The following is a 15,519-nucleotide window of genomic DNA, read 5'->3' on the forward strand; positions in this document are numbered from 1 at the left end:
ACACAATGTTATGGATGTTGATAGAATCATGAGAGCTCACAACACTGATTTTGCAACTAGCCCAATGCAAAATCCTGGCATTTAATCACTTGCTGCTTTTCGGGGGAAGCTCAGGCGCTTGATTTCACACATAGGGTCTGATTTACATTTACTCTAAAGTCCTTTACATCACTCTGGCAAATTAAAGGGGCCTTAAAAGGTAAGTCTACACTGCACAGCGAGCCCAGGCTCTGACTCAGGTTTAAGCTCATGCCCAGCTTCTGTCCACACACAAATCAGTTTGACTTGGATCCAAGCACTGTCCTTTTGCAGCATGGATGCAGGTTGAGCCACTGATCCAAGTCACAAGGTCTGCGTCGTGCAATATAGATGCGTTAGCAGGGCTGTGAAACCCGGGTACAGCAATCTAAGCCCAGGTTTACAATGAAGTGTGGACACTCAAGCGTGGGCTTGGAAACATCAACTCCACAAACCTGGGTCCCACAGACTCAGGTTTACAACGTGGCATAGACATTCCCAAAGTGAGAGCAAGGATCTGGCCTGTGATCAGTTTTTGTTTGTTTGTTTTTTAAATTAAAAAGTTTATAAAGATGAACTAAACATTTGTTTCATTCATAGCTATCGATCCCCATACACGCCTATTGATCACAATACATGCCCTAATATATCTATCCATTGCTCTGTCTAGCTCACCAGAAAACCTCTCTCAGCACCTAACAAGGCTGCCGTAAGGCCTTTTAATCTTAAACATAAAACTCAAAGGCCAGGGAGAGGGTTAGAATTATGGTACATTAGGAGCTGTTCTGGGGGCTCGACATGGGAAGTTAATGACCTTTTGTCTCTCCTGTCTACAGACAGGCCTCATTTGCATGTATGCAGTTGGAATAATCGAGCTCCTATTTAGAGGACATGGCTGGACCTGCAGCTAGCCCATCTCCTGCTGTGCATTCCATTATAGCAGTGAGGCCACACCTGCTGTCCTTTAAAATCGCATGGGCTAGCCCCTGAAGGTAAGAAGGGAGTTGCTACCAGAGAGAGAGCTCCCTGAGCGCTAGTGTGCTTTTCAAATCACGATGCATGAGCGCAAAGCGTCGCGTGCCCAGAGGCTGCACTCTTTGCGGTGGCTTCCCATGGAAAGCCCATTGCCCTGCACCTTGGGCCTGAATCTAATTTACATTAAAGTGCCTTTGCACCCTTCAGCAGTGCTCAGGGTGGCTCATATCCCCAGCTATTGTAAATTTACAATTCAGGGAAGCGTTCTCGGTACATATTGCCAGAGGACTTCACGCTGAGAAGTCGAGAGATTTGCTCAAGGTCCCACCGGAAATGCAGTGGCAGAGATGGGGGGGAGGGGTCTTGAGCACTGGTGCATCTTGGCACAGAATAGTCTAGTTTCCTGAGGGCTGTAGTAATATGGTCTCCTTCAGTTTTTGGGTTTGGTGTGCCGGTGCCGAGGGGTGTCGGTGCCCTGTGAGATACAGGAAGCCAGATCAGCTGGTTCCTTTTGGCCTTAAACTCTCTGACTCTAATCTCAAACGCTTCCAAAAGTATTGATGGCCCTAATTCTCATTTATGCGACCTGGTGGGGCTTTAAAGTGGGCACAAATTACCGCTGTATTTGGGTCTGGGCCACAAGCACAGCTCGGAGCACGGCAACCCTTTCGGTTAGGAGGGTGATTTTTAACAGCTGCAGTTATGTTGGTACAACCTCTAGTGTGGATGCAGTGAGACTGATATTGAAGGTCCCTAATCATAAAAGATTAGGGTTGGAAGAGACCTCAGGAGATCATCTAGTCCAACATCCTGCTCAAAGCAGACCAACCCCAATTAAATCATCCCAGCCAGGGCTTTGTCAAGCCTGACCTTAAAAACTTCTAAGGACGGAGATTCCACCACCTCCCTAGGTAACCTATTGCAATGCTTCACCACCCTCCTAGTGAAATAGTGTTTCCTAATATCCAACCTAGACTTCCCCAACTGCAACTTGAGACCATCGCTCCTTGTTCTGTCATCTGCTGCCACTGAGAACAGCCAAGCTCCATCCTCTTTGGACCCCCCCTACAGGTAGCTGAAGGCTGCTATCAAACCCCGCTCCCAGGTTAGTTGATTCTCCTTCCCATTCAGGAATAGCTATACTGGTATAAACACCTTTCTAAGGCTATAACTGTATCCACACGAGGAAGGTGGTAGCCTTTTAATGATACCAGTGTAGATAGGGCGGTACAGCGTGGGTGTTGTTAGTTACACCTAGCTATGCTGCCAGAATGGTGGCAGGCCCAGATACTCCCCAGTAGGAGTTAGGCATGTAAATACGTTTGAGGATCTGAGCCTTCGGGTCAATGAGAATCAGCTCTATACATCCCTACAGATCTGCTTGAGCACTAGCAACTCCTGATCAAGTTTCTTCCGAGGGCAAGAAAAAGATCCAGACCCGATTCTCATTCACATCGAGGCCCCATTGCTGCAGGCTGGTGTCCCTTTCCACTGCCAGTGAAAATCAGGTCTTTACCACTGGGAGAGAAAACACTTAACAATAATGCCTCTTTTTTATGATCCCTGTGTTAGGCTCTGGGAAGGTGACTTAGCAGTGAACGCAAGGCCTCGGACAAGCAGAGCTGTCAGTCCAGCTGGGATCTCTCAAAAGATTGATTGTTTAAGGACAAAAAAAAAAACCCCATAAACAAAAGAGAAAAGGAACTTATGGACATAGGCTAAGGGGCGGGGTAACGGGGGAGGGGGATCAGATGAACCAAGTTAAAATTCCGACAGAACGTGCAGTTGAACTATAGAGTCTAGACAACCATTCATAGACCAGGCCCCAATTGTTTCATAGCCACTATTGTCTTAATTAACCATTTTAGTTGAAATGGGAGCAGACAAATCTTTTCTTCTCCATTCTTCTCCCTCTTCTGCTGCACACTCATGCAGACAAACATGCAGCCAAGTCAAGTGCTTTGATTTAAAACATACACACACCCCTTTCTTGGGCCACCTTTGCTAGGTTCCTTGAGAAAAAAATGACTCTTGCAAGAGAAGCAGTGGAGAGTGGCTAGTTAGAGGTAGGGAAATAAATGCAAATTTCCCTCATGATGTGAACAGGAACAAACAGGTTGATTCTTTTAATCTCCTAATGGGCTTAATAAAGCATTATTGCAATGCAAATTTTATTTTAACGCTTATACATATTTTATTTGATGTGCCGGTAATTTTAGTTGCCTGAACAATTGACTGCTTTGTTTTATTGGAGGGTTTTTTCTTGGTCCTGTGTTACTATTTGAAAACTCTGGGAATCTTTTGCAACTGATGATTTTATTTTTTGGGGGGAGGGGGGTCTAAATAATAATCTGAGGGCTAAATTCTACTCTTACTGATGCCAGTGTAAATCCAGAGTAAAGGCAAGGCCCTGGATACTCCATTGCCCTGCTGCTTGGTCTGAATTCTTGTTTACACCATGGCCCCTTGACACCACTCCCTTAGATAAGATGCAATTTATACTTCTACTCTGTTTAAGGCCCCTTTACACTCATGGGACCTTAGTGTAAATGAGAATCAGGCCCGTAGCATCATAGTTTACCCCAGTGCAAAGTGGGCGGGCTTGATTCACACTGAGGCCCATTTACACAGCTCTGGTGGCACCAAGGGGACTTAAATGGGCAGGGGGGGGGTGGGAAGAGAGGAAAGGGACCTTCACACGAAGGAGAACCCCTGCCCTACAATTCTGATTTGCTTGGCTTTTGCACTCCATTTGCCCCTATGCAATCGCTGCCCTGTCACAGCCCCAGACAGATGTTTACACCAGTGCAAAGCCGGAGCAGAACTAGATTAGAATTGGCAATGATCAGCGCGTGCTTTGTAATAGTGTTGATGCCTGCACAAGACGCAGAGGAACGGAGGATCGAGCCCCCGCTGTCCCTGCACAGAGCCGCAGTCACTTTGCTCCCCGGGAGTGGAGGTGCAATTGGAAGGACAGTGTGAGAAAGTCAGACCACCCCTTGGGGTTCCAGTCCTGTCACAGCCGTCGGCAAGCCTGATCCAAAGCTTAAAGAAGTCAGAGGCAGGGCTCCTCATCGCACCCTCTATTTCTAACAATACCATGGACAGCGCCTCTTCCAGCATCTCTGAAGGCTGCGCAAGCACCTCAGAGGAGGAGGAGGAAAGGAAGGATGGCCCAATGCTCAGGGCATCAGCCTCTTACTCAGGAGTCCCCTCAGTCTGTCCTGTAACTGTAAATTATGCCCACTTCATAGATTTCAAGGTCGGAAGGGACCATCATGATCATCTAGTCTGACCTGCCCGTCGTAGACTACAGAATCTCATCCACCTCTCCTGTAATAGACCCCCTAACCTCTTCGCACTGACAGGGCAAATGTAAACAAAGGAATTGGCAGAGTGGGTCAGACCAAAGGTCCATCCAGCCCAGTGTCCTGTCTACCGACAGTGGCCAATGCCAGGTGCCCCTAAGGGAGTGAACTTAACAAGTAATGATCTAGTGATCTCTCTCCTGCCATCCAGCTCCACCCTCTGACAAACAGAGGCTAGGGACACCATTCATTACCCATGGAGAGGAAGGTGTAAGAACCCCCACAGTAACAGACGTGGGATAATCTGTATCTCTAATAGTTGAAGAGTTTCTTCAATCCTGAAGCAAGATTTTTTATTTTCCCTTCCAAAATTCATAATGGAACACAGTCAGCCACCCCTCCCCAAAATCTGACCTTTGCCCCATGCTCCGCCCCACGCCACCTCCCTCCAGGATCCACTCCGGCCTAGCCAGTTCAGTGGCAGTAATTAGCCAAGTGCATTGATAATGCAGCAGGCAGCCACTGAGTGGCCCTAATGGATAAACACATCTCTTTGGACTCCATGGAAGCCTGCAACCCTCATTAACATACCAATGAAGACACATACAAGCGAAGGGCCTGAGATAAATGGGTGGGAGGAAGCTTAGATAAATTTTTGGTATGGAGTAAGGGAAGAGGGGGTTGCATGAACTCTCCCTGAGAGACTGAATAGCCTCCTGGAGGTTAACTCCTTCCTTCCCTTCAGGAGACCCCCTCCCCTCAGCCTCTGTGCTAAACTGGGAGAAGACCACCTCGTTGAAGGGTGAGCGGCTCTTAAATCTCAAATGCCCATCACCATAATCCTCCAGGAGCAAGTTTTTCCCAGCACTTAGTATCTAAAACAGGGCTGGATTTTCCAAAGAGACCCGCTGCCACTGGCTGGCTCTGTGACTTCAAGGGAGCGATGCTGATTTACGCCTGCCAGGGAAGCCAGCCCTCTGTGCTTGTAGAACCTCTTCTACCTACAGATCTCGAAGCATTGTAGGAATTAACTCAGCCTTGCAGGGCGGTACCATGGCTAGCACGAGCCACATTTTACAGATGGATAATTGAGGTGCAAGTCCTACCTTGCTCAAACTTGCATGAACCTCTGCTAGAACTCCTGCCTCCCTCCCTTTTCCCACTCTTTCCCCCCCTCCCTTCCCCCACCCTAAGGCACTCAGAGCTGAGCCCCCAAGGCACTCAGATCTTGGACTCAGATCTAAGCTGGCTCTGCCACCCACTCTGTGACCCCTGGGGCACTTACGTTTACTTAAATCTCTCTGGACCTCAGCTTCTCCATCTGCCACTCAGAGATAGGAGTCCTCCTTTCCTCTGTGTTCTCGATTGAGATTGCGAGCAGTTAAGAGCAGGAGGAATTATCTCTCTGTGGATGTACAGTACCTAGTCTCCCTTGAGGTCTCCAAATACTACTGCAATAGTAATGATAAATAATAACGTACAAGCCCTGACATTTCGGATCATGACCTCTGGGACCGAGCATTCGAGCACCCAGCAGCTCCCACTCGGGCTTGATTACGCCAATACCCAGATGCATGCAGGAGGGATGTATGCATCCCAGCTGGGGCATTTCCCAATTTCTGCAAACCTCCATCATTCATTCAACCCTCGGTCTTTCTTCTGAGGCTGGCACCAAGATTTTCAAGAGCGACTAGTTGCCAAACAGAAAAATTAAGAGATAAATCATTTCAGGTTGACCCCAAATTAACTTTTTCCATTTTTTTCCAGCAAACTGAAGTAAAAAAAAATGCATGTCAGGTGGGACAAAATGTTTTGTTCGACCCAAAACAAAAAACTTGTTTTGTTTGAGGGTTTTTTCTTAAAAAAAATTGTTTAAAAACACAAAATGAAAAGTCATTTTGAATGGAAAAGGGGAAACATTTTGTTTCAAAAATATTTTGAAATGTTTTTTGCGGGGAATGGCACAAATTTTCTAAATATTTTGATCAAACAAAATCTGCATTTTTCTGAGAGGGGGGAAAAAAGTCTCACCCATAAAGTGTCACTCAGGTCTTCTGGTGACCCAGAGGTTAAAGGCCCCATAACCCATCACTAATTCACTCCCAAACGCCTCAACTGCCTTAGGAAACACACTTTCGTAGCCAGCAGAGCTCAGAATGGTCTCCGTCATTTTGTGCCAAGGTGCAACCTGATTGCAGGAGAAAGAAATTAGTGACAATTATAATCACTGTGGCGGGCTGCGGTTCACTAATAGAAAAATGTCAGTTTGGCATGATAAATGCCACGAGACGAGCTCAACAAAATAAATAGAGCGTGCGCATGCTTCTGTAAGAGCAACTCTGTTGGTTCCCATTGGCAACTAGGTTTTGGAATGGAGCCAACACTTCTACTGGTTCTGCTGAATCCCAGGGCTGTTGGTCCCTCCCCAGTAGAAACCAAAGGAGACCAGTTGAAAGATTTGAATGGAGGACGTTAGAAGTTCCTCTAAGGTGATCTAAGCTTGACATTGCAGCTGCAGTTTAAAGTAATGGCCATGTGGTTTAGTTGAGGGTTTCTCAATCTTTTTGCTATCAGGGACTGGCTTGCTGCCTTCCTAAACAGTGTCAGGGAGATCTCACAGACCGGGCATGGGGAAACACTGGCTTGTAGATAGGGGTGCTGCATTTTCCCCTCCAAATAGTGAGGTTCTGAAGGTGGAAAATTTCCAGGTGGCAGCGAAGGTCTGGAGCAGAGCAATGAGTTGATTAGTCTGGATCTCTCCAACAGAGAGCATGCCCATGGCTGCTGATAGCACAAGCGGTTTTCAGAGGTAACCAGGGTGGGAGGGTGTGGATGATGGCTGGGGCCTTGTTCCTGCCCCCTTATCTCCCCCAGGGCATCTCTATCCCATATTGTGTTGGCAGAATGGTGGATGCCCACATCTGCCCCAGTTCCAGGCTCGAGCGCTGAGCTGGCAGATGGCGTGGCAGACAATCTGTCTCATCCCAAACAATCACCCCTTGCCCACCGCGGGAACGATTAACGTGGAGAATTTAAAACACTGCTGCTCAGTGCATTGTGTCCATTCACTGCTCTCTGAATCACCAGAGAAAGAGCCCTGCACCCTGCCAGGGGGAGAGAGGGCGCCGTAGCGTGGTACCCCAGATGAGGTAGCAAAGCCCTTTGTCAGGTTGGCATCTTCCACCCACCTTTCATGCCAGCCCAGCAGACATGCCCCCCTGCGTCGCTGAAATGGATAGATCTCAGACAAAAAAGGATTTCCCTTCCCCCACTCCCCTTTGATTCTTCTTTGTCACTCTGATCATAAAACTGAGCCAGATCCCCAACTGGGGTAAATAAGAGGAGCTCCATCACCGCCAAAGGAGCTACACCTATTTACACCAGCTGAGCATCTGGCCCATCAACTCCAGTGGAGCTGGGCCCATTCACGCCAGCTAGGGGTCTGCTCTCTGTACTTACAGACCTGTCAAAGGAGCTCAACAAATTATATGAATTAATTTTGCATCACAACATCCCTAGCAGAGAGGTACCAGGTATAGCATTAGCTACATTTTACAGAAGGGTAACTGAGGTGCCTGTTCTACCCTTGATAAACTAGGACTCCTGCCCCTGCTCCCGCCCCCTCCCCCTCCCGCCAGAGAGGAAGGGTAGCCTTGTAGTTAAGGAATTGGTGTTGGACTCAGGAGATCTGCGCTCAGTTCCTGGCTCTGCTACTAACTCCCTGCATCACCTGGGGCAGTTCACTTAAAATCTCTCTGGGCCTCAATTTCCCAATCTGAGCTAAGACACCTTCTCTCATCTGTGTTGTCCGTTTAGATTGTAAACTCTAAAGGGCAGGAATTGTCTCTTTCCATGAGGATGTGCACTACCTTGCACAATGGGGACCTGATCTCACTTGAGGTACCCAAATACTACTGCAATAGTAACGATAAATAATCACTTTCAAGCCTTGACATCCAGGATCACAACCTCCTGGACCTGATTCTCCAGTGCCCTGCATCTCCTGCAGTCATTTCCACAAGTGTGAAGCGGGCATAGAATGAAACCAGGTCAGAATGTTAGCTTTTTGCATTCGTGAATGACTGGGCAAAGAGCAGGGTAAAGCAGAATCAGGCACCTGGACTTCAGTCATTGATTTCCCTAAGGTAAAGTCATACTCTGAATGGGAAACACCCACCCAAGATCAGAAATCAGCTCTCACAATGCAGAGTCTGCGCTCACTTGCATTGGTGGAAATCCATAGACTAACGCAAACACAGAACTAGAATGAGAGATGGATCCCAGCCCCGAATCCAGCCAAACACAAGAGACATTGGTTTTCAGCTTCCTTGCTGTTTTAAGGTACAGTGATCTGTAATTTTAGAAATGAAGGTTTGAGAGGTGAATTAGTCATTGTGTAGAGGTACCTATACAGGGAATAGATTTCTGGTAGTAGAAAACTCTTTAATCCAGCAGACAAAGGGATAAAGAGATCCCCATAGCTGGAACCTGAAGCTAGATAAATGCAGGCTAGAAATAAGGGGCAACTTCTCAACAGTCATGCCAAGTAATGCTTGGAAAAACTTCCCAAAGTATGTGGCACATTCTCCATCATTTGAAGTGTTTAAATTCAAGATTGGACATCGTTCTGTAGGCATGTCTCCTAGCTCCACCACAAGATAGGGGATTAATGCAGGGACTGTTGGGTGAAATTCTCTGGCCCGTGCTGTTCAGGCTGGATGATCACAATGGTTCCTTCTGGCTTTAAAGATCTAGAAATTCACTAGTGAATATGTTTCAGAGCAGTAGCTGTGTTAGTCTGTATGCTAATTCTGCTGCTGAATTACAATTTGTTGTGCTTATTATTTAAACAGAGATGGGCCTGACCCACAACAAGAAGTCTGGCTGTGGCAGACTACAACAGCCAGGCTATCCACTCTATCCACTAGAGTAGCAAGATGCAATCTGGAGAGTTTAGAAAAATATCATACCAAGACTGAATTAAAAAACAAACACACCAACCAAGGAATGTCTTCCAACACAGAACTCCAACAATTCCAAAGTCTCCTCCAACAACTCTGACTGCTAGCCCTAAGCTAGGGCATTTTATAAAGGGATTCCCTACCCAGAACCCTTTGCTGGGAAGTCCGGCCTGTGTCTCTCTGGATAATTGACAGCCATCAAGCCAATCAGCTCGCTTTTCTGCGCTGCTGGTTCTACATAAGCATCACTCTGAGCCCCTCCAGGCAGCTGAGTTTTGGATCTAGAGCAATCTTTGCAGTGTGTGCTGTTCTCTATTGCTGGCCCACACCGGTACCCACAAGCCAAAGCACATTCAAACTTTCATCTGAATCCCGCTCCCAACTCAGTGTCTCAGCACCATATCCCCTGTTTTAGAGCTTGTGTTTGTTTCCAATCACTGCAAGCATGGGTGTTAAGGGAAGAATGTCGCAATATTGGATATATAGGCAAGGCCCTGCATATGGAGCTGGCTGAAATCCATCAGCTTCTGTTCATATGGCAACTTCATGTGTTTTTGCACCCACTACCCTTTGAATTCTGCATGGTTATTCACCATAATCGGTGTTGTGTCTGTCTAGATAGCTCAAGTACTTATCCCTATCACATCTGAGCACCACACAAGCTTTAGCGTATTTATCTGTGTGAGGTAGGGCAGTGCCACAATCCCCATTGTCCAGATGGAAAACTGCGGTTCAGTGACTTGGCCAAGATCATACACTCTGTATCAGAGCCAGGAGTTGAACTTAGCTCTCCAAAGTCTTAGACTAGTACCCGACCCTCTGCACCAGCCTGCTGCTCCTAGTGCTACCAGCTGCTCCATAGGTAAACTATAAATCCCCCAGCCTCCCTCCCAACTTCCCCAGGGTTCATCTGAAACTTGGTCCAATCTTGCCCTGAAAGTTCACAAATCTTAGCCAACTGGGGGGAATAAGTCTAAGCCATAATTCTGAATCCAGACCCCAGATCTGGAGCTGAACTCCATGCACTTAAATGTTAATTTACACTGACGCCCCTTTATACCACTCAGGCAGCATAAAAGGATCTTTCACCCTAGTCCTGTTCGTCTTATCCCGGTCTCGTAAGACCCAAATCCACAAAGGCATTCAGGCTTGTAATTTCCATTGAAATCACTGTTGGCAATATAGTTTTAGCCATGTCGGTCCCAGGATATTAGAAAGACAAGGTGGGGGAGGTAATATATTTTATTAGACCAGCTTCCGTCAGGGAAAGAGACAAGCTTTCGAGCACACACACATAGGTCCCTTCCTTATTTAAGCAGCTGTACATCACTGTAAGATGCTGTTATACCAGGCTGCCTGACAGGTTCCACCCCAGAGCTAGATGAGACAATTTTCAGCAGTGGGCAAAGTGATTCCTATATAGACACACACATTGGGATCCTTTGGAACAGCAGGTGTTGTACTCATCAAAATCCACAGGACTTTGTTTGTTGAGCACCATGGGATAATAGCAGGATAAAGCCCCCACCCCCACCCCGTGTTCATTCTCAAACCAACCTGCATGTCAGGATTCAAGCTACCATGAAGCGTTATGCAACCGGCGCTACTGCTGGTACCATTTGACTTCAGGGGAGCCAGGGGGTTCTGAACACAGGACCTCCATGGGATCAGGGAGGGTTCCTCGTTCCAAAGAAAACATGTCACAGATACATCCAGTAGCCCTGTTGCTAAGATGATAGTATATTGCGGCAGCATGACCCAGGGGTTAGGGCCCTAGACATGGGCTCTCTCCTATGATTGGTTACTGACCTGAGATGCAACCTTGGGGGAAGTCACCGTGTGCCTCTGTTTCCCTCTTTGTCGGTCACTCCACTTTAGAATGAACACTCTCGGGGGCAGGGACTGAGAGGAAGGACGGGGCAGTAGTTAAGGAATTAGCATTGGACTTGGGAGGTCAGCATTCGAGGCCCAGCCCTGCTGCAGGCCTCGTGTGACTTTTTGGCAATGGTTCAGCTCTTTAAAGGTATTTAGGCACCTAACTCCCATTGGTTGATTTCAATGGGTCAGGCACCTAAATCCCTTTGACAATCTGGGCCTTAGCTTCTCCGTGCCTCTATTTTCCCACCTGTACAATGGGGCTGACAGAACTGCCCTATCTCCCAGGGAGTTGTAAGGATAAATATGCTAAGGGGACCCAAGTGCTATGGAGGCCATAGAAGTAACTAAGACAGGTAGCCTGTCACCTGTTATGGGGAGAACCACACCTCACTCATCTTAATGCAAAACTAATAATATTTCATCTGCTTGATCTGATCAGGTTAGTCTCATTTGATCTTTGGAAAACTCCTCTAATCACCTTGCAATTGCCACATCATTTTAAATGAAGAAGCCACAAACATTTTCAGCAATCCACATTTTATTTTTGGCAATTTTTTTTTTAAAGTAGAAGAAAGTCAGTCGTAAAAAAAAAAAAAATACCAACCCACATTCTGAACAAGACAGAGGCTGAGAAAACATGAACAGGGTCCCCACGCTTTCCGCTGAAGTGCCTTCATTTCATTATCATTAAATTTGCCTAGTAATTAGATTTCCGTGCATGAATATTTAAAAAAAAATGTAACAGACAGGCTGTCAAAAAAAGCACGACAGCATCAACTTGATAATTTTTCAGACAGACATTCAGAAGCAATTAACGCAGATTTCCAGGTTTTTAGGAGTTTGCTGCTCTTTATTTCTTTGATGATCAAATTCTTTCTTTCCGGCTTGCATCCTTCACCTGCAAATCAGAAGGAGATAAACACACTCTAAATATCAACACTTCAATTTTTTTTAAAATGTTTTCCCAATAGATTAAAGGGAAATCAAGATCATTTTTTCCTCTATCCATCCATGCCGCAGGGCTTGCTTAGCATGCTAAAAGCACTGCGGTCTTCCCCTGCCCCACATCCTTGCTAAACCGAGGCAGGCATGAGGTTGGGTCATATATTAGACCTCCCCTCTCCTGCAGGACCAGATTAAATTAAGGTTGCATGAAGTTTCTGTCTTGATCTTCAGGCATTTCTGCTGAAAACAGTGATTTTGATCACTATTTGCATAATTGTACAGTTACGTATTCACCGGCTCGCTAATTATACAATCTGTGTTCGACACCGCTCCAGACAGGGAAGAGGCATGCCATGGGCATACTAAACTCTATGTACCTACCTCTGGACTCCAGCCTGGAGTCTAATATCCCCCAAGCCTGGATATTAGGGCACACACCGGAATGGTTGGTTTGCCCTGTGGCATTCCCACAGTGCTATTCCATGCTACTGGATGAAATTATCCACTAAATCCCCATTGTGCTGTAGAGTCACATCGTTTGACAATCCCTGCCCTGAAAAGCTAAATAGACAAGGGGTGGAAAAATTATCCGTGTTTTACAGCTGGGAAACTGAGGCACAGAAAGATGAAGTGACTTGCCCAAGATCACACAAGGGGTGGCAGGGGGCAGGAATGCAACCCAGATCTCAAGAGTCCCAACCCAGTGCTTTAACCATACGATCACCCATCCTATCAGGGTCCAAAGGCCACTGGAGTCATAAACGTGACCTCAGCTGGCCAAACTATATTGGCCTTCCACACCAGCCTATGCACAGCTGGCTTGAAGATCCTCTCCACAGTTCATAGGGACAGCGAAAGAACTGTTTAGCCAGCGTGTCCCTCACACAGCCACTGAAGTACTGTGAATTTCATCTGGGCACATAGGACCACTGCAGTTGCAATGACAGCACTATGAGAACAGACACAGAAAGCTTAGCTGTGGTGAAGTCACTGGGAACGACTCCAATTGGCACCAGCTGAGGATATGGCATGTGCTCACTTTGCCTATGGTCAGCATCCGGCCACAGAGACCTGGTGCTCTCTCGCTGATCATTCCCACCAGAGCCGGGCTCAGGATGAAGAATTTATTCCCTGAATTTCACCCTTTTTTCTATCTGCAATTTTCTCGGAAGGTTTCACCCAAGAATTTCCCACAAATAGCTCATGCTTTGGAGAGGTTCATTGTAACAGCTTGATAGTCCAGCTGTTTTAATTGGATGCAGAGGTCACGTGGTGGTTCCAGACCAATTGGAAGCAGATGTCTGCCGCCCAAACAGAAAATTTGCTTTCTATGAATACGAATAATAAATAATGACTTATGAATATTAAGAGTAAATGTATTGGCTTAAAATTCACTGTTTCCACTTACTATTGTTTTCTAATACAGTAGCACTGAGGCACCAGCGTGTTGGGCACCGTGCAGATACATAGTGAGACAGCCCTGTCCTGAAGAGCTTACAATCCAAATAGAGCCAGACAAAGAGCAAGAGGGGAAACTGAGGCACAGAGCCATGGAGTATCTTCCTCAAGACCACACAGCAGGCAAGAGGCAGAAACAGAACCCAGGTCTCCTCGTCTGCCGCATTGTCCACTGGCCCATGCTGCTTCACAAACGCTCTTCCTAAGAAACTGACTCCACAGGAGGGTCCGAGGAGCTGCGAGTTCAGTTCCCAGCTCCATCTGAGTCACTTTGTGACCTTGGACAAGTTAATGAATGTCTCTGTGCCTCTGTAAAATGGGGGAATAATCCTTTGACTAACTAGATTGTAAATGCATTGAGCAGAGACCATCTCCGTTTCCTTTGGGCACATACAGCTCTCAGAAGAGCTGGGCAGAAAATCTTCAATGGACCTTGTTTTCCATTGGACAATGCAGTTCTGTCGCAATCCGAACGCTTGGCAAAACAGCAGCAAATCCACTGAAATTTCATTGAGGTTGGGGAAAAAAGAAGAGGGGAAATAGTTCAGGCAACACTGAACCGGAAACATTTTGATTTTTCCCTTTCAAAACGACTTTTGGTTTAGCCTTTTAAAAAAATAATAATTTTGTATTATAGTCTATCATTAGATCCTACGCAATTTGTTCAAGTCAAAATAGAAATGAATCATTTTGATTGACCTGAAGTGAATTATTTTTTTCCCCAGAATTTCCATTTTGTGAAGAATTTTGAAATGTGTAGGGATTGTTCCTAATTGGAATCTCAAAAGCTTCCATGAAAAGCAATTTCCATTCTCTGCACAAGTCAAGCACCATGCACAACGGGGACCTGATTTTTGGTTGCTTCTGTAGCACCAATGATAAATAACTGTTACCAGAACCTGCATTTAAAGCCTTATCTACTTGATGATTTAGTTGGTGTTGATCCTGCTTTGAGCAGGGGGTTGGACTAGATGACCTCCTGAGGTCTCTTCCAACCCTACTATTCTATGATTCTGTGACAAGAGCCCTGTAAACAAATTCTTCCCACATCAGTCCTTTTGTTGTGTCTTATGGCTTACGCAATTGACTGCCACATGTTTTACAGACAAGAGTTCAAATTCTGATCTCTGCTACTCTGGGGCAAATATGGATTAAATTCACTGACATTAACAGGGATACACTAGATTTACACTGACAGCAAAATTTAGCCTGTGGGACCCACCCTAGCATGTAGGACAGTACAGAGCTGTGGACAGGTCATATAGCACATGCATTAGAAATGATCGTACAGAGGGCATACTGTTGGGAGAATGCAAGCATTTTGACCTGGGCAATGCAGATTTTTTTTTATTATTATTATTTTGGGGACTTTTAAAAAAGTTACACAAAGCAAAATAGAAAATCCTAGACTTCAGTCCAGGTCATGCCTCCCTGAAATCTCCTTTGTGAGGGCTTTAGCGGAAGGAGCAGGGGGTGGAAGCAGCTGGTACGAGTGAGTTGAGCACCCAAATCAAAAGCATGTGAGCAGATTAAAAAAAAAAAGTATCAATCCTCCATCTGATGCAGAAGAAATCCCACTAATTATAAAGAATGAGTTTATTTCCTGGAGTTGCTCTGTTTGAAGTCATCGCAACTAGTAATTCTTAATTACTCTACTTTATGGAATATGGAACATCAACCCCCGAGTCCTCAGGTGTAATGCCGGGACTGGGCTTTGCAGGTGTGGTTGTGATGCATGGCATGTACCTGTTTATTCAAATGAATGGCTTACCTGCTCTCCCATGAAACAGCAAGGAGGTATTTCAACCTGCTTTAAAAAGGGGGTTGTAGCAAAAAAGAATCATTTGCCCGGGCAAGCTCCCCGATGACTGCTTGGTATGTGTGTATTCATTGGGAGTCCCTCTTTGATTTAGCCACTGTCAGGAGTCTTTTTTTTTTTTAAACAGGATGTTGCAAATAGAAACGGATCCCAGTAA

General features: G+C 46.1%; 1 long non-coding RNA gene across 2 annotated transcripts in view; it reads right to left on the reverse strand.

The window, feature by feature from the left end:
- Positions 1–9,349, reverse strand: part of LOC122457348 — a 28,796-nt gene extending 19,447 nt beyond the window's left edge. The window contains exons 1-3 of one of the 2 annotated variants that reach the window (XR_006276851.1): positions 9,303–9,349; positions 5,587–5,991; positions 1,047–1,468 (exon numbers count right to left, since the gene is read on the reverse strand). This is a non-coding gene — a long non-coding RNA (uncharacterized LOC122457348). Of the gene's footprint in view, positions 1–1,046; positions 1,469–5,586; positions 5,992–9,302 lie in introns of those variants that run through there. The other variant, XR_006276852.1, reaches the window with a different exon arrangement.
- Positions 9,350–15,519: the final 6,170 nt, after the last annotated feature.

The sequence above is a fragment of the Dermochelys coriacea genome, chromosome 24, assembly GCF_009764565.3.
Source record: "Dermochelys coriacea isolate rDerCor1 chromosome 24, rDerCor1.pri.v4, whole genome shotgun sequence".
Lineage (NCBI taxonomy): Eukaryota > Metazoa > Chordata > Testudines > Dermochelyidae > Dermochelys > Dermochelys coriacea.